General features: G+C 35.9%; 1 protein-coding gene across 8 annotated transcripts in view; it reads left to right on the top strand.

Moving 5' to 3' along the window:
- FUT8 (fucosyltransferase 8) overlaps positions 1 to 27,672 on the top strand; it is a 332,067-nt gene that overhangs the window by 104,476 nt on the left and 199,919 nt on the right. For 6 of the 8 annotated variants that reach the window (XM_028117728.2, XM_028117600.2, XM_028117834.2 and 3 more), the window contains 2 exons: positions 12,404 to 12,493; positions 20,505 to 20,608. The gene's annotated coding sequence lies outside the window, so the exon portion shown is untranslated. The remainder of the gene's footprint in view (positions 1 to 12,403; positions 12,494 to 20,504; positions 20,609 to 27,672) is intronic. The other 2 variants (XM_028117899.2, XM_028117515.2) reach the window with 1 other exon arrangement.

The raw sequence follows: 27,672 nt of genomic DNA, 5'->3' as shown, positions 1-27,672 counted from the left end.
AACTTTTACAGGGTCCCAGAATTAGCTTGACTGTTTCTCATAGTGAGGAATCTTTCTATTATGTGATGAAGTACACTTTCTTACGTGAACTTCGTAAGAACTCTACACTTAGAGTTTCTATTTCTTATTCATTCTTTGTTTTTGTCAGACCAAATGACCTTCTGCTCCATCTGCTGTTCTGTGTTTTTTACATTTTATTAGATATGCTACAGGCTTGAATAAGGAGAGAACCTGTTGATGGGGCAGCCAGAAATAGAAGAGGAGAATGATAGGTTCAGGAAGCAAGTCAAAAAAGGAGATAATAATGATAGTAGCTAATACTTACTAACATTGAAGTTCCAGGTCCTGTTCTAAATGCTTTTCTTTTATTACCTTACAAATACATATGGTATTGATGTTTTAATAGTAAATATTAATTAAATGAAATATTTAATGTTAAATGGTAATATTTATCCTTGTTACAGATAAGGGAGCTGAGCTATAGTGCTTTGCACAATGAGAGGCAGGGTTCATGCTAGGCGTATTTGATTCTATATACCAAACTCTAACACTACCACATACTGAGAATTAGGAAAAATTCTCAGCCTCCTCTTCTCTAAGTACGGTACTCATTAAAGTTAAAATATGAATATTTTAAGGCCTCTGCCAACTAATTAACTTGGTTGGCAGAGGTGGGGTAGAGGAGGTGAAATATTATAGAATTTATTCAACATTTTCAGACTGAATGAAGGTATCAGAAAGGAAGGAACCTGAATACGAATATAATCTACTTTGCAAATCAGGGAGAAAGGGAATTTTGGTTAGGCTATTGTAATGACTAGACTTTATGTTGCTAGATAGTCATGAAAGGTTGACGTAGAAATAGTTTCATAAGAGCTTATGATTGATCACTAGTTTGTAGACCAGCATCGTCCAATAGAAATATAATGTGAGCCATGCATGTAATTTTAAATTTTCTGGTAGCCACATTAAATAAGGTAAAAAGAAACGGGTGAAAGTAGTTTTAATAATATATTTTATTTAACCTAATATATTAAAAATATCTCGACTACCAATTAATATAAAAATATCAATGAAATATTTTGCATTGTTCCTAGTAAGTATGAAATCAGTGTGTATTTTACACTTAGAGTTTCTCAGTTCAAATTAGCCATATTTCACATGCTGAATGGCCACATTTGCTACTGACTACCTTACTCGATGGTGCATTTATGAACCATTAAAAGATAAAAGATTGGTTTCTCTTGTTATGTTCATAAAACATTTCTGATTGAATTACAGATAGATGGTTTATTCTCCCTCTGTGTATAGCACACAAAGAGTGGAGGTTGATCTGGGGCCAAAAAGACATCACTCACTATTCAGTTGTGTCTAGAGAATCTGCTCAGGAGGGGAATATATTTTTAATATTTAGTAAGAAGGGATGGGGAAAGATTTACCAAATGTTTAGGCTTCCTGCTGTTGGAGGTTCTGTGGGTGTTTCATAGTAGAGGTACTTCTAGGGGACTCCAGAGAATTTCTGCTACCTTGTAAGTGCTGGACTCTGGTTTTATATAAAGACTACAATGCTTTTTCTGTAGACAGAGCTGTGGAGGAGAAGCACACAGTTCTTACTCTTAAAACATGACGTTTGTTAGTGACTTTGTGCCTCTGCCTGGAACCCTTTACAACCTCACTAATTTGCTTTTTGTGGGTTTTAATGTTTAAGGTTACATTCCTCAGGCAGGAATTTCTAAATCTGCCTTTTCCTCCAGAAAAAAAAAAAAAAAGGGATATATCTAATTAAATTTACCACTTAAAAATGACAATAATCTTTCATAATTGGGATGCCTAGGTGGCTCGGTCTGTTAAGCAGCTACCTTTGGCTCAGGTCATGATCCCAGAGTGCTGGAATCGAGCCCCACATCAAAGGGGCTCGCTTCTCCCTCTCCTCCCCGCTTGTGCTCTCTTTCACTATCTCTGCTCTTTCTCAAATAAATAAATAAAATGTTAAAAAAAACTTTCATAATTGTAAAAGTGTAATATGCATTCTTTGTAAAAATTTAAATAGTAGAGATACCTCCTTTTATGTGTTTTAATCAACGGATCTCCAGCAGAAGGAAGCATTATCGCTTTGGCTTCTTCCTGTGGTGCTGGGGTTCCTTGAGCTCTGTAGCGTTCAAGTGAATCAGAACCTCTTTGGTTTGTATGGGAGAGGTATTCTCTCCTTAAAGGAGAGGGTGAGCAAATGGGATATATCTGTTCACTCTGGCTGAGTTATATTTGTATATTGTTCTGTATTATGTATTATATATTTAGCTAAGAGCTTAATTTTAATGCATTTAATTTCAAAACTTTCTAGAGAGTTACCTACAAATTGTAAGGTTTATAAAACTAAATAACAGCCACAAGAGTTATACTAACTTGTTGAGAGTTATCAGGTTAAAATATAGGTTCTGCTCTGTGCAGTTTTAACAGAACAGAATATGCTTTTATCATTAGTAATTTCCATTTTCTGAATTTGTAGTTTTGGTGGTATGTGGAGATTATCAGTGTATACATATCTTTTTTTGCATGACTAATTGTGTTGTATTTGTTGTGAATGTGGTTCAAGTGGGGGAGGTTTGTGGAAACCAGTGCTTAACCATTTTTAGAAGTAGCTGGTTGGAACAGGCAAGCTAGAAATGTACTTGGGAGAAAGAAAATGGTGGCCATTTGGGAGGCACTGAGATGAGGGGAAAACAGATGCTTTGAGAAGAGGTCCAGAATATTTTAAAAAATAAATATTTCATACAGAAAACTTAATCATTAGGAACATAAGCAGATTTTACAAAATTTGAGTAGAAAGCATCATGAAGGAGAACTTTGAATTGCATATTTATTATGTTCATATTTTGCGTGGATGAAATATAGAAGTCTCTGGTTGTTTTGAATTCATCCCCTTGTAGCTTCTTATACTCTTAACTAAGGATTATAGCCCTTACATGTGGGAAGTCACGAGCCTGAGATGGTAATGTTTTTGAGTTAAACAGCTTTATGACTTAGACTGGATTTTGTTTACTTGTCTATATTCATATTGTCTGCTGGAATGTTAACAGTCATACTGACCCTCATCGTGGAGTTATTGCTAATTTGTAATTTTAAAGTGCTGTGAAAACATTAAGTACTCTTTTAAATATTAAGTATTATATTTATTAGTAGAACATTCCTAATATAAAGTAGTTCACTCATTAACCTGTACTTAATTTTGCTTATTATAATTACCTATTGTTAGCCACCATCATAGTATATGCCTTCCAGTTCTTAGTCATATAGGAACATTTGTGAGACATGCTTAGGTCATGGTTGACCCGGGGATGATTCAGGAAAATTCTTCTAAAGTGTAGTTATGACTATGGAATGGTTTTATACCTACTGTTGTTGTCTTGCTGTTTCTGGAAGTTAGCCTAGGTAAAGAGTTCAGGTTTTGGAGTCACAGGTATCATCTTGAATCCGTTCTCTGTTCCTTAACTATCTCTGGGCAAATTACTTACCCAGACAAGTTATTAAACCTTAGTTTCCTCAACTGCAACTTGGAAATAAGTAACAACCATGTCTTAGGATCATTATGATGACCCCCATAAAATAATCTCTTACTAGGGTTAATAGCAGCTTACTGTTTCCTTCTTCTTTTTAAAATTTATTTATTTATTTTTAATTTAAAATTTATTCATTTGAGAGAGAACGTGCAAGTGAGTGAGAGCACGAGCTGGAAGGAGGGAGAAAGGCAGAGGGAGAAGCAGACTGCCCGCTTAGCAGGGAGCCCGACAGTGGGCGTGATCCCAGGACCCTGCAGGGATCATGACCTGAGCCAAAGGCAGACACTTAACTGACTGAGCCATCCAGGTGCCCCTCTTGCACCCCCTCTTCTTTTTGTTAATAAAGACTTTTTTTTAGAACAGTTTTATGTTCACAGCAAAATCGAGAGGAAGTTATAGAAATTTGTCGTATATCCCCTGCCCCTACACATGCATAGACTCTTTCATTATCAACATACCCCACCAGAGTGGTACATTTGTTGTAATTGATGAACCTACACTGATGTATAATAAGCACCCAAATCCATAGTTTCCCTTAGGGTTCATTCTTGGTGTTGTACATTCTGTGGATTTGGACAAATGTATAACATGTATCCATCATTATAATCGAGAGTATTTTCACAGCCCGAAAAATCCTTTCTCCTTTCTACCTATCCATTTCCCCTGCTCTTTCCCTAACTTCTACCTGTGGACAGCCCCTGATTTTTTTTTTTAATACTGTTCCCATAGTTTTGCATTTTCTAATATGTCATATATAGTTGGAATCACACAGTGTGTACCTTTCTCAGATTGGTTTCTTTTCACTTTGTTTCCTCCATGTCTTTTCATGGCTTCATAGCTCATTCCTTTTTTAGTGCTGAATAATATTTCATATGTATCAAAGTTTACTCTTTCATTTACCTACTGAAGGACATTTTGGTTGCTTCCAAGTTTGGCAGTTATGAATAAAGCTGCTGTAAACATCCATATGCAGAGTTTTTCTGTGGATATTAGTTTCAGCTGGCAGCTAGTTTAATAAGCATTTATTTATCTTAGAAACTGTTATAGACTTTACATGCAATATATCATTTAATTCTTGTATCTGTACTAGATTATGTAAAGTTCATGGCCCATAGTAATATATGTCCAACAACTGGTTGCTATTATTTCTTCTCTGTGTTAGTTCCAAGCATGTAGTTTAATCAGAAGTTGAAGCTGTTAAGATGAGGGGTAGGAGTGGGTAGTCTGATCAGACCCTAAAGGACTTATAGGGGAGTTGAGAGTGGTTTGAAGATGAAGTATATATGAAGGTGTAATTTAAGGATAATCTGCATCATAGTTACTCAGGAAACTTGTTAAAATGTATAGTTTTGGGTTCATCCTCAGAAACTCAGACTTTATGATTCAGAATCTCTGGTCGTGGGCCTGTAAGTCTACAATTTTATGAGCTTAATATGTAATTCTGATTGACATTGAAGTTGAGAATCATCTTTTTAAGTTTATTCTTCCTAATGAAGAGATGATGCGAGTGATTTTTAAATAGCTATTTTTCTCTGATACAATAAGTTTTCTGTTTTATTGGTGATGGAGGTAGTAAATTTTTTTCATTTAAATTTTTACACATGATGCATAATAACTATGATTTTTTCTGTGTTAGAGTTGGAGGAGTAGTGATTAGTCATTTGACTCATATTTAGTAAACATAACTTTTTTGAGGTATATTTTATTTTGTCATAAATAGATCATATTTTACTTTATTCAAATAATGTAGTCTTTTGGAATAGGGTAGCAAAGGAAGGTAGACTGAGAACACATACTATTATGAAGATAGGTGGACAGAGGAAGAGACTGGTTTTCTGGTTTTAACTAGAAGGAAAAAATTACTACAAATAATTTACATAACTAATATGGATAATTAAAACCTGATGGACATTTTCAAGGAGTTTTGGTATGAGTTTTGTTAGTCATATTAGTTAATGGAAAGAGTCATATCAAGAATACTCCGCTTCTGGGGCACCTGGGCGGCTCAGACGGTTAAGCGTCTCTCTGTCTAAAAAAAAAAAAATCTAAAAAAAAAAAAAAGTATACTCCACTTCTGTGTTTTTTGACACTTGCTTTGCCTCCTAAAAACATGCTTCTTTTTGGGTTTTGTCAGTGTTGGCTTCCTGAGGCTCTTACTCCATTCGTTGGGAAATCAGGTTGTGTCCTACTGTGCTACACTTGGACATTAGCTTTCTTTCTTTTTTTCCTCTCTCTCTTTTTTTTCTTGAGAGAGGGGACAGGAGGGTGGTGCAGAGGAAAAGGGAGAGGGAGAGAATCTTAATCAGGCTCCATGCCCAGTACATTACTCAATCTCATGACCCCAAGATCATGACCTGAGCTGAAATCAAGAGTTGGACACTTAACTGACTGAGCCCCCAGGCTCCCTGAACCTCAGCTTTCTTAGATTCTTCAGGTAAAACCTTACCCAAATGAACCAATGAATTGCTTCAAGTCATAGTTTTATACTTAGGTGTTTAGAAGAGTGTATTTCAGTGAGTCTTTGCTTTGGTATTTTTAGTCCTCAAATCTTTTTGGCTCCAGCATCCACTTTAATAGCTCTTACAGGTTAAGCAATTCTATTTTTTAATACCTATATAGTTTTGTTCATTCTCAGCAACTAGGTCATTAGAACTTTGTCATTATTAATGAAAAAGGTACTGTATATTTTTTTTTTTTAGGAGTATGTTTGGACTGAATGAAGTTAAGCCATCTTAGAAATTATTGCTTCGCTTTAAATACTCAGGATATAATTTTGCATATTTTAAATTCAATCTGTTTGCTGGTACAATTACATTATTTACCTTTGAGAACTTTGGCTATTCTATCATGCTATTTAGAATTCACATGAATTATTACAACTTACTAGTAAGCCTTTAACTGACAGCCTCTGACTTCTTTAAAAGTTGTCTTCAATATTTTCAAAAGTAACATTTGGGTCTTACTGGGACTGAAATTTTTACTTCTGTTATGACAGAAGCAGAGAGTGGACCTTTTGAGAAGTTAGGAGCAGTGGAGTACAAAAGAGGAGAAAAATCAGACTAATTTATATCATGCCTGTTTCATTGTAAAAATAATCATAGCCTTTTATACTTTACATTTCTGAGGGTGGTGGTGATGGTGGCAGTAGGAGCAATTGTAGTGGTAAATTAAGGAGGCACTGAGGAGAACATACCTCCTAATAGGAGCTTTCAGTTATTTCCCAAATGTAGATAACAAAGTGATTATTACCAAAAATTTTTCTTCCATGGGATAGTCTCACAAGCAATATTTTATCCTACAGTGTTGACAGTGCTGGCATTATAAGCAGCCTCCTGAGTTACTGTCTTCTCTGTCATGTTCCTCTCTATTTTAAGTGGGGGCCACAGACTTATAACAGTGTTGATGTAATTATATCACTATTAGAACTCTGTGGATCTTTTTTTTTTTTAAACCAGAGAAAAGCACACTGATTTTTTTCTTTTACTCTTACAGTGTTCTTATTACCAATAATTATACTTTTCTCCTGAGTGTTTTAGGATGGTATTGGTAAACATAGTATTATTTTGTGGTTAAGTTTAAGCTAAGACTATCTGGGTTCAATTCTCAGCCTTGCCACTTACTAATTGTGTGACCTGAGGGAAGTTATTTTATATAACTCTTGCCTGAGTTCTTTTATCTGTAAAACAGGGATTATAAAATTACTTTATAGCCATATGTTGAGGATTAAATCATTTTGTAAAGAACATTGCCTACAAATTGTATAGGCTGAATAAATATTAGTTATTAAATATTATTAAAAGTTACTAAAGTTGTATTCTTAGAAAACTCTATAGTAGACTTTAAAAGTAAAAATATTTAGGGGTGCCTGACTGGCTCAGTTGGTGGAGCATGTGTGAGTTCAAGCCCCATGTTGGGTGTAGAGATTACTTAAAAAAAAATGTAAAACTGTTGAAAAAAATTCAACTTAGTTATTTTTAGGTTGGAGTTTGAACACACAAACTCTCAAACCCTTTTCATACTGTTACAGAGTGGTGGTTTATTTTTTCAAACTTTAATGTGCATACAGATTACTCAGGGATCTTGTTAGATTCTTGGTAAGACCCGAGAAGCTACCTGTCTAATAAGCTCCAGTGGTAATCTGGATGTAGCTAAGTCCTTTGACCATACCTTGAGTATTAAAGTTATAGAATGTTCCAGTAAGTGGTTCTCAGTCCCTCTGTCAGTACTTTATAAACACTTGAGTGTTTTTTTTTTTTTAAGATTTTACTTTTAAGTTATCTCTACACCCAACGTAGGATTCAGCTCACAACCCCAAGAGCAAGAGTCACACACTCTACTGACTGAGCCAGCGAGGTGCCCCTGTTTTGTTTTGTTTTGTTTTAATATGCTTAGCTCCATCTCAGACCAGTTAAGTCAGATCTCTGGCATTGTGTTCTGAGCATCATCATCATTATTACTATTTTATTATTTTTGTAAAAAATACTCTTAATTCATTCTCTTGTGTAAATAGCATTAAGAGCTACTACTTTAGTGATTCAAAGGAGAGTCAGTAAGCTAAGAAGCTCCATTTCTTGTCTTCCTTTACTTTATCTTCTATCATTTTAAGCATCTGTAGGGATGATGAAGCATAGCTGGTTAGAACTCTTTAACTGGAAGGCAGCTAATATCCTGAAGTTTTCTTTTACTGGCCTGGACTAAGAAGTGTGACTCCTTAAATCTTTCCTCATGCATCCTATTGCCTGTTGATTTCATCATTTTTTTGGTAATTTCTTCAGCCTCTTCCTAATTCGTCAATGGCTTCCTGAAAGTATGATAACCCGCACTCAGTATTAAACTACTTTGATAAAACAACAATGGCAGAGGCAAAAGAATAAAGTTCCTTCCACTTCTTAAATTCTGTGTTTTTTATGTAAAGTGGAAAACTATATTTGTTTTAGACTTTTTATTGGCCTTTTCTTTATATTTCTGGGGACGAAAATGTGTTTTCTTTGTCATGATATTTTCATGATATTTGTTCAATATATTACTTTTTTTTTTTAAGGTTTTATTTATTTATTTGACAGAGAGAGAGAGAGTGAGCATGCATACACAAGCAGGGGGAGCGGCAGGCAGATGGAGAGGGATAAGCAGGCTCCCTGCTGAGCAAGGAGCCCGATGCAGGGCTTGATCCCAGGAGCCCGGGATCATGACCTAAGCTAAAGGCAGACATTTAACCGATCGACTACCCAGGCGCCCCCAATATATTACATCCTTAAGTTGTGTTTCCATATTTCTTGCATCCATTTCCCATCTTGCACCAATTTGGGGGGAGAGGCAGTAAATATTTTCTCATAGGCTATCATGTTTTCAGAAAATAGTTTCCAGGGGTGCCTGGGTGGCTCAGTCGTTAAGCGTCTGCCTTCGGCTCAGGTCATGATCCCAGGGTCCTGGGATCAAGCCCCGCATCGGGCTCCCTGCTCTGGGGGAAGCCTGCTTCTCCCTCTCCCACTCCCCTGTTTGTGTTCCTTCTCTCACTGTGTCTCTTTCTGTCAAATAAATAAATAAAATCTTTAAAAAAAAAAAGAAAATAGTTTCCAAAGTGATCAAGATCATACTGGATTTTATTCTATCTAGCCACGATGTATCAGTTAGAATCTGGACAGGGAAGCAATCTACACTAGATCGTTCTGCCAAGAAAATTTAATATAGTGAATGGATTATATAGGTGTTGGAAGTTGAAAAAACAAAAGGGGAACACTGGAGTAACACAGAGACAATAATTGCAGAAAGCCACAACCATCAATACTGGGAGAACAAAAAAGGGCTTAGGAGTAGAGTTGGGCCTCACAACCTATGGCGGGAGTACCACCTGGCTGCTGCTGCTACTTCTGAGAGTGCTGGAAAAATTGGTGGCTGTCACCAATTGCTACTACTGGAGTGGAGGGCCTATGCTAGGGCAGCCCTGACTGGAAAAAGGAAGTTTCTCCTTCTAGTGCCCTTATTGGCAGCATGAAGAAGCTGGCTGGCAAAAGAGAAAAGTAGTTTCCAGAGTTCAATTTTCAGCATCACTGTGCTGAGTATTAAAGTGTGGATTTGGAGCTAAAAGACAATAGCTGAATAATGAGCACATACAGCTTTCTCCTCTTCTGGTTACATGACAGAATGGGCTTTTGGTCTCTTGGTCTCTTTCTTAGCTACTGAGACTGCTGCATGCCCTTAGAATCTAGGATTTGGAATGAAAGGAGTTTTTATTAAATTAACTCATCTAGGGGCGCCTGGGTGGCTCAGTCTGTTAAGCATCTGCCTTCGCTTAGGTCATGATCCCCGAGTCCTGGGATCGAGCCCCGAGTTGGGCTCCGCTCAGCGAGAGGAGCCTGCTTCTCCCTCTCCATCTGCCTGCCATTCTGCCTACTTCTGCTCTGTCTCTCTGTCAAGTAAATAAATAAAATCTTTAAAAAAATAAATTAACTCATCTAGTTCATGTGATTCAGGGACATGTGATGGGACTACCTGCTCTAAGATAATTCTGTCACAGCCTTTCTTGGGATCTGAGATTTAATCATTAGATACTAATTCCTTTGGCTCTCAAGGGGTTTCTATTTTTCAAGATCCCTTATTTAAAATACAAAAATTGGGGCATCTGGGTGACTCAGTAGGTTAAACATCTAACTTTAAAAGTAAAAATATTTAGTGGTGCCTGACTGGCTCAGTTGGCATCAAGCTCTGTGTTAGGCTCCCTGTCAGCGGGAAGTCTGCTTGTCCCTCTGCCCCTTCCCCTGTTCATACTCTCTCTCTCAAATAAATAAATAAAATCTTGAATAAAATAAAATACAAGGATTGTGGGAGGAATAATGATGCTTTTAAACCAGAGGTTAAAAATTGATTGCTTATTGGCCAAACAATGGCCTGCAGTAAGAATCAGTCTTTGAACAGATTATACCTTCTCTCTCATTCTAATATTCTTCTTCCTGCAGAGATTCTCAAATATTAATATGTATGTGAATTATTTGGGGATTGTTAAAATGCTGATTCTGATTCAGTCTGTCCCTGGGTAGGGCCTGCGATTCTGCATTTCTAACAAGGTCCAATGGGAGGCTAAAACTGGTCCCTAGGTTAGACTTTTCTTCTCCCTTTGCTGCTTTGAAAACCACTGGTCTGGCTTGCATCTGCTGTTGGACCTGGGTTTGAGTGGTTGAATGGTGAGTGATCATAAAGGAAGAGTTTCTTGCAAGCTTAACTTTCTAGAAATATTTTGGGCAATCTTAATAGAGATTTATAGCTGTTTATAGGTGCAATCAGAAGGGTGTATGCCTCTGAATAGGTTGAATTTTTGTCCATAATTTTGTTTGACTGCATTGTCAAACATGCCTCTGGATGCAGAGGCATGTCTATCATTTGTAGTTTTCCTGGGTTCTTTTCAGTAATTGCATACATGTTTAAGGGGAACTGACTAATGGGAGATAGGATAGGAGGACAGTTAATAAATTCATGCATGAGATATCTTGCCTTCATTAGAGCGATTATTCTTGATTAAATAGAGCTACCTCTGGATTTCAAAAATTGCCTTTGGTTTGAATTTCATACTAATTGCATTTCCCCACTTTTGACACCTTCATATACTTAAACTTGTCATCAAAGCATAGGATCTTGCCTTGAGCCAAATAAATAGTAGTCCATCTTTTTATTTTTTAAAGGATTTTATTTACTTATTTGAGAGAGACAGACAAAGAGAGTGAGTGCAGAGGGGCGGGGCAGAGGGAGAGGGAGAGGGAGAGAGAAACTCAAGCGGACTCAGTGTTAAGTGCAGAGCCTGATCCCAGACCCCTGAGATCAGGACCTGAGCTGAAACCAAGAATCGGATGCTCAACAGACAGCGCCACCCAGGTGCCCCACATAAATGGTAGGCTATCTTAATGGAACTTTGAAGGCAGCCCAAATTGATGAAGTTGTTAATTGCTCTTTACGTTTGGATTTTACTTTAGCAAGCCATACCTAGTCACATGTGTAAAACATAAATCTTTTAGTTAGTCGCTATCCTTCAAGATTCTCTCTCTGCAGCTGCCTCATCCCCATTCCTGGATCTTTCCTTTTTTCTCTACAGTCTTAGATTTTCAAAGATTTTAGGTACTTTCTTTTTGTCTGATATGAATATTATCCTTAAATTTTTAATTCAGGCTATGAACAGAGAAATAATTGGCCCCTTTATCAGCTGAGGTGAAAGAGTTAAAATGAAAGTTAAGGATTTAGGGGATTCCTACAGAAAAGAAGGGTGAAAAAAGCTCAATTTTAGGATCCTAAACAAAGCATTTTGATTGGCATATAGAGACCCTTGTATATACATAAACGCCCATATTTGAATATTTATAGAAGATAATCTGTCAAAATTACTGTTATTTTAATTTGCTAAGCTTAGCTGATTGCTGCAGTTGGATGTTAGTTGAATTCTAGATGAGGAACTGTAAATATGATCTAGTGTGAAACATGTTTTTTGTCCTTGAAGCTGTTTGAATATCCCCCCATTTGTGTGTGTGTGTGTGTGTGTGTGTGTGTGTGTGTGTGTGTTTAATAGTGAGCCTTTTTGTATAGCTGAACTTCCATGTTCTTTGTTAGGGAAAAAAAATGGTGTGAGAACAGTAAATATTAAAAAAAATTTTTTAGTTGGAAAAAAATTTATTCACATTTAGTGATCAGGAATTATTTAAATAAACTATTTGTTCAGTCTTCAAAGGAGCTATCTCTAGAGATTTCAAACCTAGGGACATGTATCTCATTTGAATGACCTGTGAAATATGTTTCGTGTTAACAACAAAGAAAATGTATAATTGTAGATAATTAATGTTACCCCTTTCTTTTCTCATTTTGAACAGTGATAATTTTACTGACCCAGACTCAAGCAATAATATCTTCCTTTGGAAATACCATGTGGTTTTGTCAGCTTATGTTCTAGTGGAAGGAAGGTAAGCCATTTTTTCACAGTTAATATTGAAATAACTTTATTAATAAATCAAATTTTTCTCTTTTAAAAGTTAAGAAATCCTTTTCTCTTTAGGTAGGTAGTGTTCCTTCACCCAGAAAGCACTATATTATTTATTGATGCTGTATCACTTTTCCTTAAAAGATTCCACTGATACTATATTATTTCAGCTCTGGAGATAACCAGTGACTTTCTAAAAATCATGTGACCTTTTTTGGAGCAGCAGTACATTCTGTGCTCTATCTGCTCGACTATCTTTTCTCTTAGCCATTTTCACCTTGATAGTTTATTTTTACATATATGTAACCACTTGACATGATGAGAGAGTCTTAATTTTTGTTTTTTTGTTTTTTGCTTTTGATGTTTTCATTTATCCCTTGTGAACTGACATAATTGGCTCCATTTTTATTGGTTATTACTTTAGCTAGAAACTATGCCAATTACTAAGTCTTAGTTTTAGTTAGATTCTGACTTTGTTTTAGGATTGCAGGAATGTGGGGTTTCAAGAATATATTTTATGTTTAGCAAATTAAGAATGGAACTTTTAGAGCATTCTTTTCTATCTTTCACAAGTGTTCGTCTTCATTCTCATTTGACAACCTCTTTTTGGGTCGATTAATCTTTTTTCTAGGAGCTGTGTGTGTGTGTGTGTGTGTGTGTGTGTGTGTGTCTGTATTTGTTACTGTAGGCACTTTTCCCAATGCTTTTTGTGACCATCCCCAAATAATTTCCTATGTATTTCACCCTAATTCCTCATTGTCCTCATAGGGAAAGTATTTGTCCAGCATTGTAGCTCTCCTCTGGCTGAAGAGCAAGATTATTAATAATTCTTTAAGATGTTACCCTTTTTCCTAATTTTGTAATGGTTCACCATCTGTTCAATATATTAAGGGCTCAGGAATGTCTGTTGTACTTAATGCATCACAGATGTGGAAATAATAATAAAGTTACATTTTTGTGAAGTGAAGATACTGCTAATATGTTCCCTTAGGTTTGGTTATTCTGACATTCTTGTTACGTTTGGGGACTTATTTGCAACATGCTTTCAAATTTCTTAAGGTGAATTCAGTATTTTCATCTTATTTAACCAGCATGCCTTTGATTAAATATGTTAAAACTCAGTTGAATAAAATTTAAGTCAATAATATAAAGAGTAATGAGCTGTTTTACAGTGTAATTTGGAAAAAAAATTAGCTGTATTTCTTGTTATAAGAACAGCAGACAGCACTATATAGTGGACTATGATTTTCTAAGTAAGTTAATTTTGATAAAGGTTAATTCCACAATAGCAAATGCTGGGAATTGGCATCCAAATATCAAATTTCACATACAAATTTTAGTTTTTTACTGATTTTTTTTCCTCCAGAGGAAGAATATGAAAACTTGAGTTTGTTTAGGAGGTATTATCATTCTATTTTAGGAATTAAGAAATAGCCTTTATTTTTCTGCAAATTGAGCAGCAAAGATACCAGTGAATTGCAGTTTTTACTGATAGATTTTTTTAAAAAGCTCCTATGGAAATCTAGTATTTAGGTCTTCATTTAGGAGCTATTTTAGTTTGTAATAATTCAGGATCTAAATGATCCCTATAATTTTTGATTATGTGTTTTCATTCCTTCAGAAATAAAGGATGGAGTGTATTGTTTAATAATTTGCATTTTGGTATTACTTATAGGGTAAACTCTATGATCAATCGTATTTTAGGTAATTTATGTGCCATTGAGACAAATTCAGATCTGTTTTCTCTCGCTCCTTAATAGCATAAGAGTGTTATATATCACTTTATCAATTAGTAAAATGTGAAGGTAAAAATCGAAAATGGAGATTTTTCAGTGGTTTTTGGTCTGGCATATAAGTTATCACTCTATCCCGACAGTAAGTAAGAAACTGAACAAACTGAAAAATCTTTCAACTTTCTTAGATCTTTCATAGAGGTGAGGTCACAGGGCAAGCTACTATCCCCAACCTGGAGAGACAGACAGGCAAATACGGAGAATGACAACTTACTCTAGCAGAGCATAGGAACAGAGACCTCTAAGAGAACGCAGTACTGGGTAGGAAAAAACCTAAAATGTAATTAACGAGTTGCCAGAGGCTCAATGTGGACAAGTCTGAGGTAGAAACTCCAGGGAGGCTCGAGCATAGGAATCCCACACTTTCATGGTTTTACTACAGTTCTACCATATCTTCACAGTGAGTATTAGAGAAAAATGCTCTGTACTTCCTACAGGGAAAGGGGAAAGCAATAAGTTTGAAATATGCCAAGGCATTCTGTTTTTCTCAACAAGATTTATCCTAAAGAAGTTATTTTTATCAGTGTCTAACCTATTAAGGTATTTTCAGAGCCTAACTGACCTGGAGGAAGGGGAATACCCAACTCGAGCCTCCATTAGCCTTCCATGTAGGGGAAGATAAGTGTCCAGTTTCAGCCATCCTGTTCCTCCTCTAGCCGTCCTCTTCGACCTAAGGGGTGTCTGTGTGTGTTTGTGTGGCTGCGTTGCGGGGGGGTAGGTGCAGGAGGACTGAGAAGAACTTGTGAAGGTTATAAGTTGGGAGCACAGACTCACTAAAAGACAGACCTAATCATAGGACTATAGACACTTCTCCTACCCCACATTACTAAATGCCTGTTTGCCACAGTTCCTTTTATCCAGTGCATTATGTCTTGCTTTCAACAAAAAAATTATAAGGCATGTTAAAAAGCAGAAAGCACAATTTACAGAGACAGAGCAAACATGAGAATCAGACTCAAACATAGCAGGGATATTGGAATGATCAGACCAGGAATTTAAAACGATTATGACTAATATGCCAAGGGCTGTAATGAAGAAAATAGACAACATGAAAGAACAGATGGATAATGTAAGTAGAAAGATGAAATTCTGGGCGCCTGGGTGGCTCAGTTGGTTGGGCGACTGCCTTCGGCTCGGGTCGTGATCCTGGAGTCCCGGGATCGAGTCCCACATCAGGCTCCCTGCTCAGCGGAGGGGTCTGCTTCTCCCTCTGACCCTCTCCCCTCTCATGCTCTCTGTCTCTCATTCTCTCTCTCTCAAATAAATAAATAAATAAATAAAATCTTAAAAAAAAAAAAAAGATGAAATTCTGAGAAAGAAAAGAAATGCTAGAAATAAAAAAATACTGTAACAGAAACGAAGAATGCCTTTGATGGGCTTATTAGAAGACCGAACATGGCTGAGGAAAGAATCTCTCTGAGCTTGAGGATATGTCAGTAGAAACTTCTAAAATTAAAAAGCAACAAGGGGCACCTGGGTGGCTCGGTTGAGTATCCAACTCTTGGTTTCAGCTGAGGTCGTGATCTTGGGGTCGTGGGAAGAGGCCCTGTGTTGGGCTCTGTGCTCAGTGTGGAGTCTGCTTGAGGTTCTCTCTCTCTGCCCCTCTCCACCGCTCTCTCTCACTAAAATAAAAGAAGAATTAATACATATTCTTCTGAACTGTTCCAAAAAATAGAAATGGAAGGAAAACTTCCAAACTCATTTTATGAGGCTGGCATTACCTTGATCAAAACCAGACAAAGAACCCATCAAGAAGGAGAACTTCAGACCAATATCCCTGATGAACATGGATGCAAAAATTCTCACCTAAATACTAGCCAGTAAGATCCAACAGTACATTAAAAGGATTATTCACCACAACCAATTGGGATTTATTCCTGCGCTGCAAGGTTGGTTGAACATCCACAAATCAATCAGTGTAATACAATATATTAATAAGAGGAAGAACAAGAATCATATGATCCTCTCAATAGTTGCAGAAAAAGCCTTTGACAAAGTACAGCATCCTTTCTTGATCAAAACTCTTCACAGTGTAGGGATAGAGGGTATATACCTCAATATCATAAAAACCATCTGTGAAAAACCAACAGTGAATATCATTCTCAATGGGGAAAAGCTGAGAGCTTTCCCCCTAAGGTCAGGAACATGGCAGGCATGTCCACTATCACCACTGCTATTCAACATGGTACTAGAAGTCCTAGTCTCAGCAATCAGACAACAAAAAGAAATAAAAGGCATCTGAATCGGCAAAGAAAAAGTCAAACTCTCACTCTTTGCAGACGATATGATACTTTATGTGGAAAACCCAAAAGACTCCACCCCAAAACTGCTAGAACTCATACAGGAATTCAGCAAAGTGGCAGGATATAAAATCAATGCACAGAAATGAGTTGCATTTCTATACAACAACAAGACAGAAGAAAGAGAAATTAAGGAGTCGATCCCATTTTTAGCTGCACCCCAAAATCATAAGATACCTAGGAATAAATCTAACCAAAGAGGCAAAGAATCTGTACTCAGAAAACTATAGAATACTCATGAAAGAAATTGAGTAAGACACAAAGAAATGGAAGAACGTTCCATGCTCATGGATTGGAAGAACAAATATTGTGAAAATGTTTGTGCTACCTAGAGCAATGTACACATTTAATGCAGTCCTTATCAAAATACCATCCACTTTTTTCAAAGAAATGGAACAAATAATCCTAAAATTTGTATGGAACTAGAAAAGACCCCAAATAGCCAGAGGAATGTTGAAAAAGAAAAGCAAAGCTGGTGGCATCACAATTCTGGACTTCAAAGTCTATTACAAAGCTTTCATCATCAAGACAGTACGGTACTGGCACAAAAACAGACACATAGACCAGTGGAACAGAATCGAGAGCCCAGAAATGGACCCTCAACTCTATGGTCAACTAATCTTTGACAAAGCAGGAAAGAATGTCCAATGAAAAAAAGACAGTCTCTTCAACAAATGGTGTTGAGAAAATTGGACAGCCACATATAGAAGAATGAAACTGGGCCATTTCCTTACACCACACACAAAAATAGACTTGAAGTGGATGAAAGACCTAAATATGAGACAGGAATCCATCAAAATCCTTGAGGAGAACACAGGCAGCAACCTCTTCGACCTCAGCCGCAGCAACTTTTTCCTAGAAACATCGCCAGAGGCAAGAGAAGCAAGGGCAAAAATGAACTATTGGGACTTCATCAAGATAAAAAGCTTTTGCACAGCAAAAGAAACAGTCCACAAAACCAAAAGACAAACGACAGAATGGGAGAAGATATTTGCAAATGACATATCAGATGAAGGGTACTTAGTATCCAAAATCTATAAAGAACTTATCAAACTCAACACCCAAAGAACAAATGATCCAATCAAGAAATGGGCAGAAGACATGAACAGACATTTCTGCAAAGACATCCAAATGGCCAACAGACACATGAAAAAGTGCTCAACATCGCTTGGCATCAGGGAAATCCAAATTAAAACCTCAGTGAGATACCACCTCACACCAGTCAGAATGGCTAAAATTAACAAGTCAGGAAATGACATGTTGGTGAGGATGAGGAAAAAGGGGAACCCTCCTACACTGTTGCTGGGAATGCAAGCTGGTGCAGCCACTCTGGGAAACAGTATGGAGGTTCCTCAAAAAGTTGAAAATAGAACTACCCTATGACCCAGCAATTGCACTACTGGGTATTTACCCCAAAGATACAAATGTAGTGATCCGAAGGGGCATGTGCACCCCAATGTTTATAGCAGAAATGTCCACAATAGCCAAACTATGGAAAGAGCCTAGATGTCCATCAACAGATGAATAGATAAAGAAGATGTGATACACACACATACACACACACACTGGAATATTATGCAGCCATCAAAAATGAAATCTTGCCATTGCAATGACTTGGATGGAACTAGAGGGTATTATGCTAAGCAAAATAAGTCAGTCAGAGAGAGACAAGTATCATATGATCTCACTGATATGAGGAATTTGAGAAACATGACAGAGGATCATAGGGGAAGGGAGGGAAAATTGAAACAAAACGAAACCAGAGAGGGAGACAAACCATAAAAGAGACTCTTAATCTCAGGAAACAAACAGGGTTGCTGGAGTGGTGGGGGGTGGGAGGGATGGGGTGGCTGGGTGATGGACACTGGGGAGGGTATGTACTATGGTGAGCGCTGTGAATTGTGTAAGACTGATGAATCACAGACCTGTACCCCTGAAACAAATAATACATTATATGTTAATAAAAAAATCAAATGCATATCTAGAACAAAATAAAATAAATGGATACATTTTAAAAAAAGAAAAAGAAGATTTAAAAGGCAAAGAGAAAAAAGCCTGAAAAAAAATTAAAAAATAACCAAGGACTGTGAGACAATTTCAAATGTATAATATATGCATAATGGGAATTCTAGAAGGAGAAGAAGGAGAAAAAGGAAGAGGAATTATTTGAAGCAATAATGATGGTGTATTTCATCAAATTAATGTCAGGGTCCAAACCACAGATCCAGGAAGTTTGGAGAACACCAGGCAAGGTAAGTTCCCAAAACTTCACCTAGGCATATCATAATCAAACTGCAAAAAATCAAACAGGAAGTAATCTTGAAAGAAACCAGAAGGGAAAAAACACCTTATCTACAGAGGAGCAAAGGTAAGGATTACATCTGACTTCTCTTCAGAAATCATGCAAGCAAGAAAAGAGTGGAGTGGAATACTGAAAGTGTTGGGAGGAAAATTCAACAATCTAGAATTCTGTATCCTGCTAAATTATCCTTAAAAGAGAAGGAAAATAAAGACTTTCTCAGATAACAAAAATGTAGAAAATTTGTTGCTAGTGGGCTTGCCTTGTAAGACATATTAAAAGTTCTTCAGAGAAGGAAAATTGTATAGGGCAGAAACTTGGATCTACATTAAGAAAGGGAAGAACATTAGAGAAAGATTAGGTGAAGGGAAATAACTTTAAAATAACTTTTACTTGTCTTGATTGATCTAACAGATAACATAATTTGTTTAATATCAACAATGTATTCAATGAGTGTATCTTAAGTGAAATGAATGACAGTAAGGATACAGGGGTTGGGAAGGAGGAATTAAGAATATTCTGTTATAAGGTACTTGTATTTCACTACCCATGAAGTGGACGTGGATTAGTAGTAAATGTATAATGTGAACTCCAGGGAAACAATTAAAGAAAGTGAAAAAAGAGGTATAATTGACATGCTAAGAAGGGAGAGAAAATGGAATCTCATAAAATCCTCAGTTAAAACCACAAAAGAAAAAGAGTGGAAGATATAAATAGGAACAAAGAACAAGGGTAATGAATAGAAAAACAGTAACAAATAGGGTAGATATCAATCCAGGTATATCAGTAATTAGTTTACATGCCAGTGGTCTAAATATACTCAGTTAAAAGAGACCGTCAGAGTGGATCAAAGGACAAGACTCAACTATATGTTGTCAACAGAAACCCACTTTAAATGTGAAGACACATACAAAATAAAAATAAAAGGTTGGAGAAGTGTATACCATACTAATACTAATCAAAAGAAAGCTGGAGTAGCTCTATTAACTTCTGACAGAGCAGGCTTCAGAACAAGGAAAATCTTCAAATGTAAACAGGAGCATTATATAATGACATTGGGCTCAATTCTTTAGGAAGACATAATCCTTAATGTGTATGCATCAAAATATGTGAGGCAAAAACTGAGAGAATTGCAAAAAGAGAAATAGATGAATCCACGATTATAGTTGGGTATCTCAACACTCTTAAAAATGGACAGATCTAGCAGGCAGAAAATCAGGACATACTTGAACTCAATGGCACCATCAATCAACCAGACATAATTGACATTTGTAGATTACTTCATCCAACAACAACAGAATACACATTCATCTCAAGAATGAAAATGGGGCGCTTGGATGGCTTAGTAAGTTAAGTGTCCTCCTCTTGGTTTTGGCACAGGTCATGATCTCAGGGTCATGAGCTCAAGACCCGTCTCGGGCTCTGCGCTCAGTGGGGAGTTTGCTTGAGATTCTTTCCCCCTACCTCTCCTTCCCCCTGTGCTCCTCCCCCTGTTCGTGCGCACACTCTCTCTCTTAAAATCTTAAAAAATAAAAAAAGAATGAAAATGGTATTATTCAGAAACTTCAGAGTTCATTTTAGACTTTAATTTGTTTCCTATAGGATTTGCATCATAAACAAGATCAGAGAAAAGAAAGATGAGGACTCATTTAAAAAAATACAACAAATTATCACCTGCCTCCCCTCTACCTCTTACATATTCTAGGGTAAGAATTTTAGAACTTTGATTTTATTGTGATACTTATACATTTTTCTGGCCTCAAGTTTGGTATAATGAATGAGTGTATGTGAGTTATATACTTTTATAAATGAAACCTACCTGGCACTCTCTCATTCATTAGCTACTAAGAATATTTCATACAACTCTTTGGTCCCATGTAGCAAAATTTGAAAATTACTCTGAAATATGAATCCTTCATGCCTTGGCCAGTATTTGATAATTATTGACCTTTGCTCCTGAATAATAGAGCTCTAGATGTCTGACTGCTTTATTATTTTTTTGAGTAGATTTTGAGTAAGAACAGAGGCAGATGAGAAAGGACAGGTGAGAATTTGTAAAGGAAGAGAATATTCTAACTGGATTTCAGACAGTTTTATAGGCCAGTAGAAGACAGATACTTTGAGTGATACATTGTCGAACTTCCTTAAGGAGAGATGAAAATGACTTAGGTTTGATTTTATATTTGAAATGGTGGTGTTTCTTTCCCATTCTGAGACCAGCCTTTTCTCCCTGCTCTTGCTGTCCTGTAGAGTTATGCTAGTGGGGAGCAGGATCATAGGTTTAAATTAGTGGAATGTAGGAGTATTGGGTAGAATGGGGAGTAGTATTTCACCTTCTTTCTCTAAACTTTAATTCCCTTTCTTTGTTGCTCAAAGTAGTGTTTCAAGAATTGGCACCTGGTTCAAGAGGGTCTGATTCTTAGCAAAGCTATTCTAATGACAAAAGGCATTCAGTGTTTTCCTATTGGATTATTGGATTAATATTGGGTTGACATCTATTTGCATGCTAAATGCTGTATCATTGTTATCTTTTGTCTGCCTGGTGGACTCATGATAGTGACTTTACAGGGATTACCAACAGAGATACCATTCTCTAAAGGAATTAGAAATCTTACTAAAATGGATTTGGTAAAATTTGTTCCCTTTTCTACAGAAAAACAAAGAAATAAAACTGAAAACGGGTGCCTGGGTGGCTTAGTTGGTTAAGCGTCTGACTCTTGGTTTTGGTTCAGGTCATGATCTCAGGGTCGTGAGATTGAGCCCTGTGCTGGCCATGGAGCCTGCTTGAGATTCTCTCCCTTTGCCCGTCCCCCCCACATACTCTCTCTCTTTAAACAAACAAACAAACAAACAAACAAACCCTGAAAACAAAAATAAAATGACACGTCAAATAAACTTCCCTCCTTGGATCACAGTCATGGTTTGAGGACAGAATCTATCAATGTATAATTCCAGGGTTTCTGTTCTGTCTTAGCTGCCTATTTTCTGCACAAACCTTGATCAAGTCAAATCACTTCTTACCTCAGTTTCTTCATCTTCAAAATGGAGATTGTGCCTATCTTATAAAGCATTGGTAAGAATTAAATGACAAAATATGTGCCAAGTGCCTGGGTCATGTCTCACACAGAACAAGTGTTACTTCTCTTCCTTTTGGCATCAAGAATATCTGGGTTCCATCTCTTGAATTCACTAGTTACTGATTGTGAGGTCAAATTATTTTGTTTTTCTGAGCCTCATTTTCCTTTAACAGGAGATCACTAACACCCATTTTATAAAGTTGTGGTTGGAATTCAGTTCCTAGTGGTGTACTCTTAAGAAATTTTTATTGAATCTGAATGTGAATGTTAAGCTGCTAAAAACTTATATAAATATGTGAGTTTTGCTGGATAGATCTTTTGGACACAGATCCACAATATATTTTTAGGAATATATACTAAGAAGAGCATAATAAGGAAAAACACATCTCTAGTTTTTGTTTTTGTGTTTTTGTTTGTTTTTGGATGGGAGGACTCTACAATAGTTTACTTAATTTTTGCTTAATGTAATTCATTGGGAAAGTAGGGAAATTATGGATCAAAGGATTTATTGTCATTTGAAATAGCTACCTCTAGAAGGAATATGCATAGGCTACTAAGGAAGTCAAACAATTGAATATACCTCTTTGCTTTTATTCTTTTTATCTTAGGTAACTTCATTTTTAGTGAGATTTCATTATACAATAATAGTTTTGTGGGCAGATCTTGGAAAATTAATCAGTACTTAAAACTTCCTAGTTTGGTAATTACCAGAGAAATAATTAACCAATATTAAAATTTAGTTGGTAAATTAAGGTCAAGTCTCATAAATGAATCATGTTAAATGAGTTACAAATTAAATCAATATTGTTGAATTGTGTTAAATCAATATAATTTCTTTGACATCATAGAATAGAAATTGATGTATGTGTGGTATATTGTATTGAACTAGGGAGTTTGTATTTTTAAGAATATTATATAGTTTCATGAATTTCAGTTAGATTTGTTTGAATGTGAATCATTTTTATAATTAGCAAAAATATCATTGCCTTTGTGTCTTGTAGCAGTTGTGTTAGCTTTTGTATATGTTGAGATGAATGTAAATTTTAACTTATTTTCTTACACATTTCCCAAAGGTTAAGAAATAATTTACCATACAGAATGTTAATCACTTTCAAGAATTCCCAGTTTATCATTTATTTGACATGCTATATTTCTTATTAGATTGTTTGTTAACTGCCTTGAAAATGTTGAAGAAAGTAGGGAATAGTCTGCATGCCTAGTTTTTACCTGCAAGGAAAAAGATAAAAGAAAATAGAATCAAAACTGAATTGCAAAAACATTTAAGTGCAGACAAGCTTCTGCTGAGAAAGTGGAAATGAAATTATGTGTGAATATTAAAACATATGGATATGTTGATTATCACTACGTTTAAGTATTTTTGTCGTAAGGCAAAGGATTTGCAAGGCTGGAATAAATGCATGCATTATTGATATTGCTGAAGTCAAAATAACTGTTTCTTCAAGGTTTTTTTTGTTTTGTTTTGTTTTTACTTGTTTTTTAAGAAACCAGATACGTATAACTGGATGTTTATTTTTTAACTCCTTTTTTTCTTAATAATTTAATGTTAAGAGCTATTAGAATTCTGTGATTATACATTTATGAAATATTATTTGGGCAAGTCATTCATAAAGTAATATAATATTTTGTCCTTTTTATTGTGGTAAAGTATATATAAAACAAAAATTACCATTTAACCATTTTAAGTATGTAAATAGGTGTATATACTTACTTACATTGTCAGTGTAAGTACATTTACATTGTTGTGCAGCCATCACCACTATCTCCAGAACTTTTTCAGCATCCCAAACTACTGCACTCATGAAACATTAACTCCACATTCCTTCTTACTACCAGCCCCTGTAAACCATTGTTTTATTTTGTCTTTATGAATTTGACTATTCTAGGTTCTTCTTATGAGTTGAATCATATTTGTTCTTATGCGACTGCCTTCTTTCACTTAACATAGTGTCTTTAGGGTTCATCCATGTTATACCATGTATCAGAATTTCATTCTTTCTAAGAACGAGTAATATTTTATTTTATGGATGTGCTATATTTTGTTTATCCATTCATCTGTCAGTGGACATTTGGGTTGTGAATAATGCCGCTATGAACATTGGTGTGTAAGTTATCTGTTCAAGTGTGGTAATATGTTTTTCTGTATATTTTAATATTGAAAAACTTTTCTGGTAATGAAATTCTATTTAAATGGACTAGATAAATATCTATTTTCAGTGATATCAGTGAATATTAAATACCTAGTGTGTATTCTAAGTAGTGGGGATATAAGGAGCCATAAAATCATGGTATACTGTTTTGAACTTACAATCTAATAATAATAGGATGTGTTTATAAAAATACACTGGTTGGTAGCATATGCTTTTTGGAGTTGAAGAGGTATTCACAATCTAATACAAACCAGTGTCCTCTTTCGCTAAATTTTTGCATGTTGTCCTCACCAATTAGGAGGCAAAATACTTGATCATAATCAACTTGGATATTCCATTCAAGCATATGTATTTAACATATGCATTTAACATTCAAGCATAAACTCTAAGGAGATCATACTAAAATGGAAGTTGGATCATGACATTCCTCTAAACAGGTTTCTCTAATGAAAACATTCTTAGAGTGATTTAACGTTTCTTTTCCCAGACTTACACCTTAGCTTTTATCACATCTCTTATCCCTATCCCCACCGTGAGCTGGGTAATTCTTTGTTGTTGATACATTTCTTATGTATGTCAACTGGCTTAAGTGTACATGAGTAAAAGGCAGAAGGTTGAGCTTCATATGTCTCAAGGTTCTTCCCAGATTCGTGATTCTAATTTAATCTCTACAGTACCTGTATTTTCCGAGAGAAAACAGAATAGGCATGTATAACCTCTAAATAAGGTTTCTCAACAGATCTATGGTAATTTTAAAAGCTAAAATTTGATCAGAATATAAACATTTTGTTATGTTTTGGTATTTCAGTGGTCTTTTTCTCTCAAAGTATTTTTCCTGGAAAAGCAATATAAATCTTTTGTGAACTCAATAATAATTTTGCAGTTTAATTGGATTTTTAAGGTTTCTCTGTGTGTGCCAGCTGGACCTTTTGGAGAGTCTCACTACTCTTTTTCCACTGAAATGTTAGACCAAAGGAAAACATACAGCTAGCTGTTAGATTCACATTTCCTATGGATGATGTTTTGAGCTCAAAAGGAACTTTGAACATTTTAAACACAACTGAATAGAGGTTCCAAAATGTAATGCTATAGTATTGTTTTTGTCTCCATATTCATCTACTTGACTCCCAGTAGTGAGCCTGAATTGTGAGTGATAAAGACACTTACAGGCTCATTACTCTGCAGAGTGGGAAAAAAAAAAAGAAAAGAAAGAAAACCGAACTAATTTCGATGTCAACACTTAAAAAGGTGAAGGGATGAATGAACAAGCATAATCATCCATTCATTCAACACATATATGATAGTCCACTATGTACCAGACAATCCACTAAACACACAGGAAATAAAGCAGTGACTAAAATAGAATCAGTCCCTACACTGTTGGAACTTAGATTGCCTAGAACAATGAGTGGAACGTAATAGGCACTTAAAAATATTTGAATAAATGAGTTCTGTTTTGCGGAGAAGGTATTGGAGTAAGAGGCATTGTAGTGAAGAAGTGTGGAGTGTTCTGATCATTGTATTATAGATAGTTCATTTAAAAAAAATGAAAAAAAACCCCAAATATCTATTAATAGGGAAAATGGTTAAGTAAGTTATGGTAATACATTGAATGTAATATACACTGGGGCCTTTAAAAATAATGACATGCAAAGATATATACTGGCTGACATGAAAGGTGTTCTTTACCTAGTGAATTAAGCAAAGTAGGCTATAGAATAGGATGTATGCAATGAGTCCTTTAATGTAAGATGGTTTATCTTTAAGTAAAATGTCTTGAGTGATGGTGCAGAAATGGTAACCCATGAATTATTCTTTCAGAAGATAAATTTCCTATGATCTTTTCTTTATCCTTTATGCATTTCTGTGATGGTTTCTTTTGTTTTACAATGATCATGTGCCATTATTTAAAAAATAATTAAGCTAATTTAAAATGTTTTGGGATAAATTGATTTTTAAACTTAATATCTGTATCAGTAGACATTGTTACTAGTTGATGGTCCATTGTCCTGTAAATGTCCTTTCTTCTGGAAGAAAGTTAACCAGAGGGAAATACTCACCTTTAATATTTAATATTTATCTTTAATATTCACAGGGTATATTTTTAAAATGAATAGTAATATTTTTAAATGTGTGTAATAGTAGGAAACTTTTTTTTTTAAAAGATTTTATTTATTTGACAGAGAGAGACAGCGAGAGAGGGAACACAAGAAGGGGGAGTGGGAGAGGGAGAAGCAGGCTTCCCGCGGAGCAGGGAGCCCGATGCGGGGCTCGATCCCAGGACCCTGGGATCATGACCTGAGCTGAAGGCAGACGCTTAACGACTGAGCTTCCCAGGTGCCCCTAGTAGGAAACTTTTATAGTAATTTTAATTTTTATAGATACTTTGAGGAATATCCACATAATTAAAAGATGGACAACTGAGACCATTCTTTAGCTTTTTTCTGTGTTTGAAAACTTAATTTGGGGGGCTCCTGGGTGGCTCAGTCATTAAGCGTCTGCCTTTGGCTCAGGTCATGATCCCAGGGTCCTGGGATCGAGTCCCACATCGGGCTCCCTACTTGGTGGGAAGCCTGTTTCTCCCTTTCCCACTCCCCCTGCTTGTATTCCCTCTCTCTCTGTCTATCTCTCTGTCAAATAAATAAAATATTAAAAAAAAAACAATATGGATGTAGATATTAATAGATATTAGATTGAACTGTATTTTTTATCTGAAGATTTGCTTTTGCTTCTTTGCTTAGTATGATTACTGATTTTTTTTTTAAGATTTATTTATTTGAGATAGAGCGAGCAAGAAAGCATGAGCGGGGGTTGAGGGAAAGAGAGAGGGAGAAGCAGGCTCCCCACTGAGCAGGGAGTCCAAAGCGGGGCTTGATTCCAGGACCCTGGGATTATGACCTGAGCCAACGACAGATGCTTAACCGACTGAGCCACCCAGGTGCCCCTGCCCCTGATTTTCTTAATTAGGGGAGAGAATACATGTGTTTTGGGAGTCCTGGTTATAGTTGGTTAATATTCTTATGTTTTCACAGTATAATAGGGCAGATCATATTTCTTCATGAGTGATTTCTTCCAAATTCCTTGTAACAAAGTTGTGTTTTTATCAAGACAAATTAGAGGACTCATGAAAAATTCCATTGTACACATGGATGATTCATAACAAACTCATTTTATTAGAAATAGTATAGCAACTTCACTTTTTTTTTATCCTCTGGAAGATCATATTGACTGATTATTGGAGTTTCAAACAATAGATGATTGAATTTAAAAACTGTCTCAAGGTCTGTTTATCTTTTTAAATGATTTTAAAAATGATTATTGTTAAACACTTGTTTTAAATGATAGGTTAACAATGCTTAGGTATAAATAAAAATATCATTCTTCAAAACAAGAGTTTTGTCAGGCCACATAGTCCTTTGGACTGTGATACACCAAATTTGAGACAATTTTTTTTCTAGATGTTTAGCTATAAGTGCCATAATTGTATAAAATCTTCACACACGGAGCATATGAAGCAAAGAAATC

The sequence above is a fragment of the Eumetopias jubatus genome, unplaced genomic scaffold (assembly GCF_037043125.1).
Source record: "Eumetopias jubatus isolate StellerSeaLion01/CBP00866 unplaced genomic scaffold, mEumJub1_p1.0 scaffold_7, whole genome shotgun sequence".
In the NCBI taxonomy this organism is placed as follows: domain Eukaryota; kingdom Metazoa; phylum Chordata; class Mammalia; order Carnivora; family Otariidae; genus Eumetopias; species Eumetopias jubatus.
The sequence above is the reverse complement of the archived record's forward strand: the minus strand, read 5'-3'. Positions and strand labels throughout refer to the sequence as shown.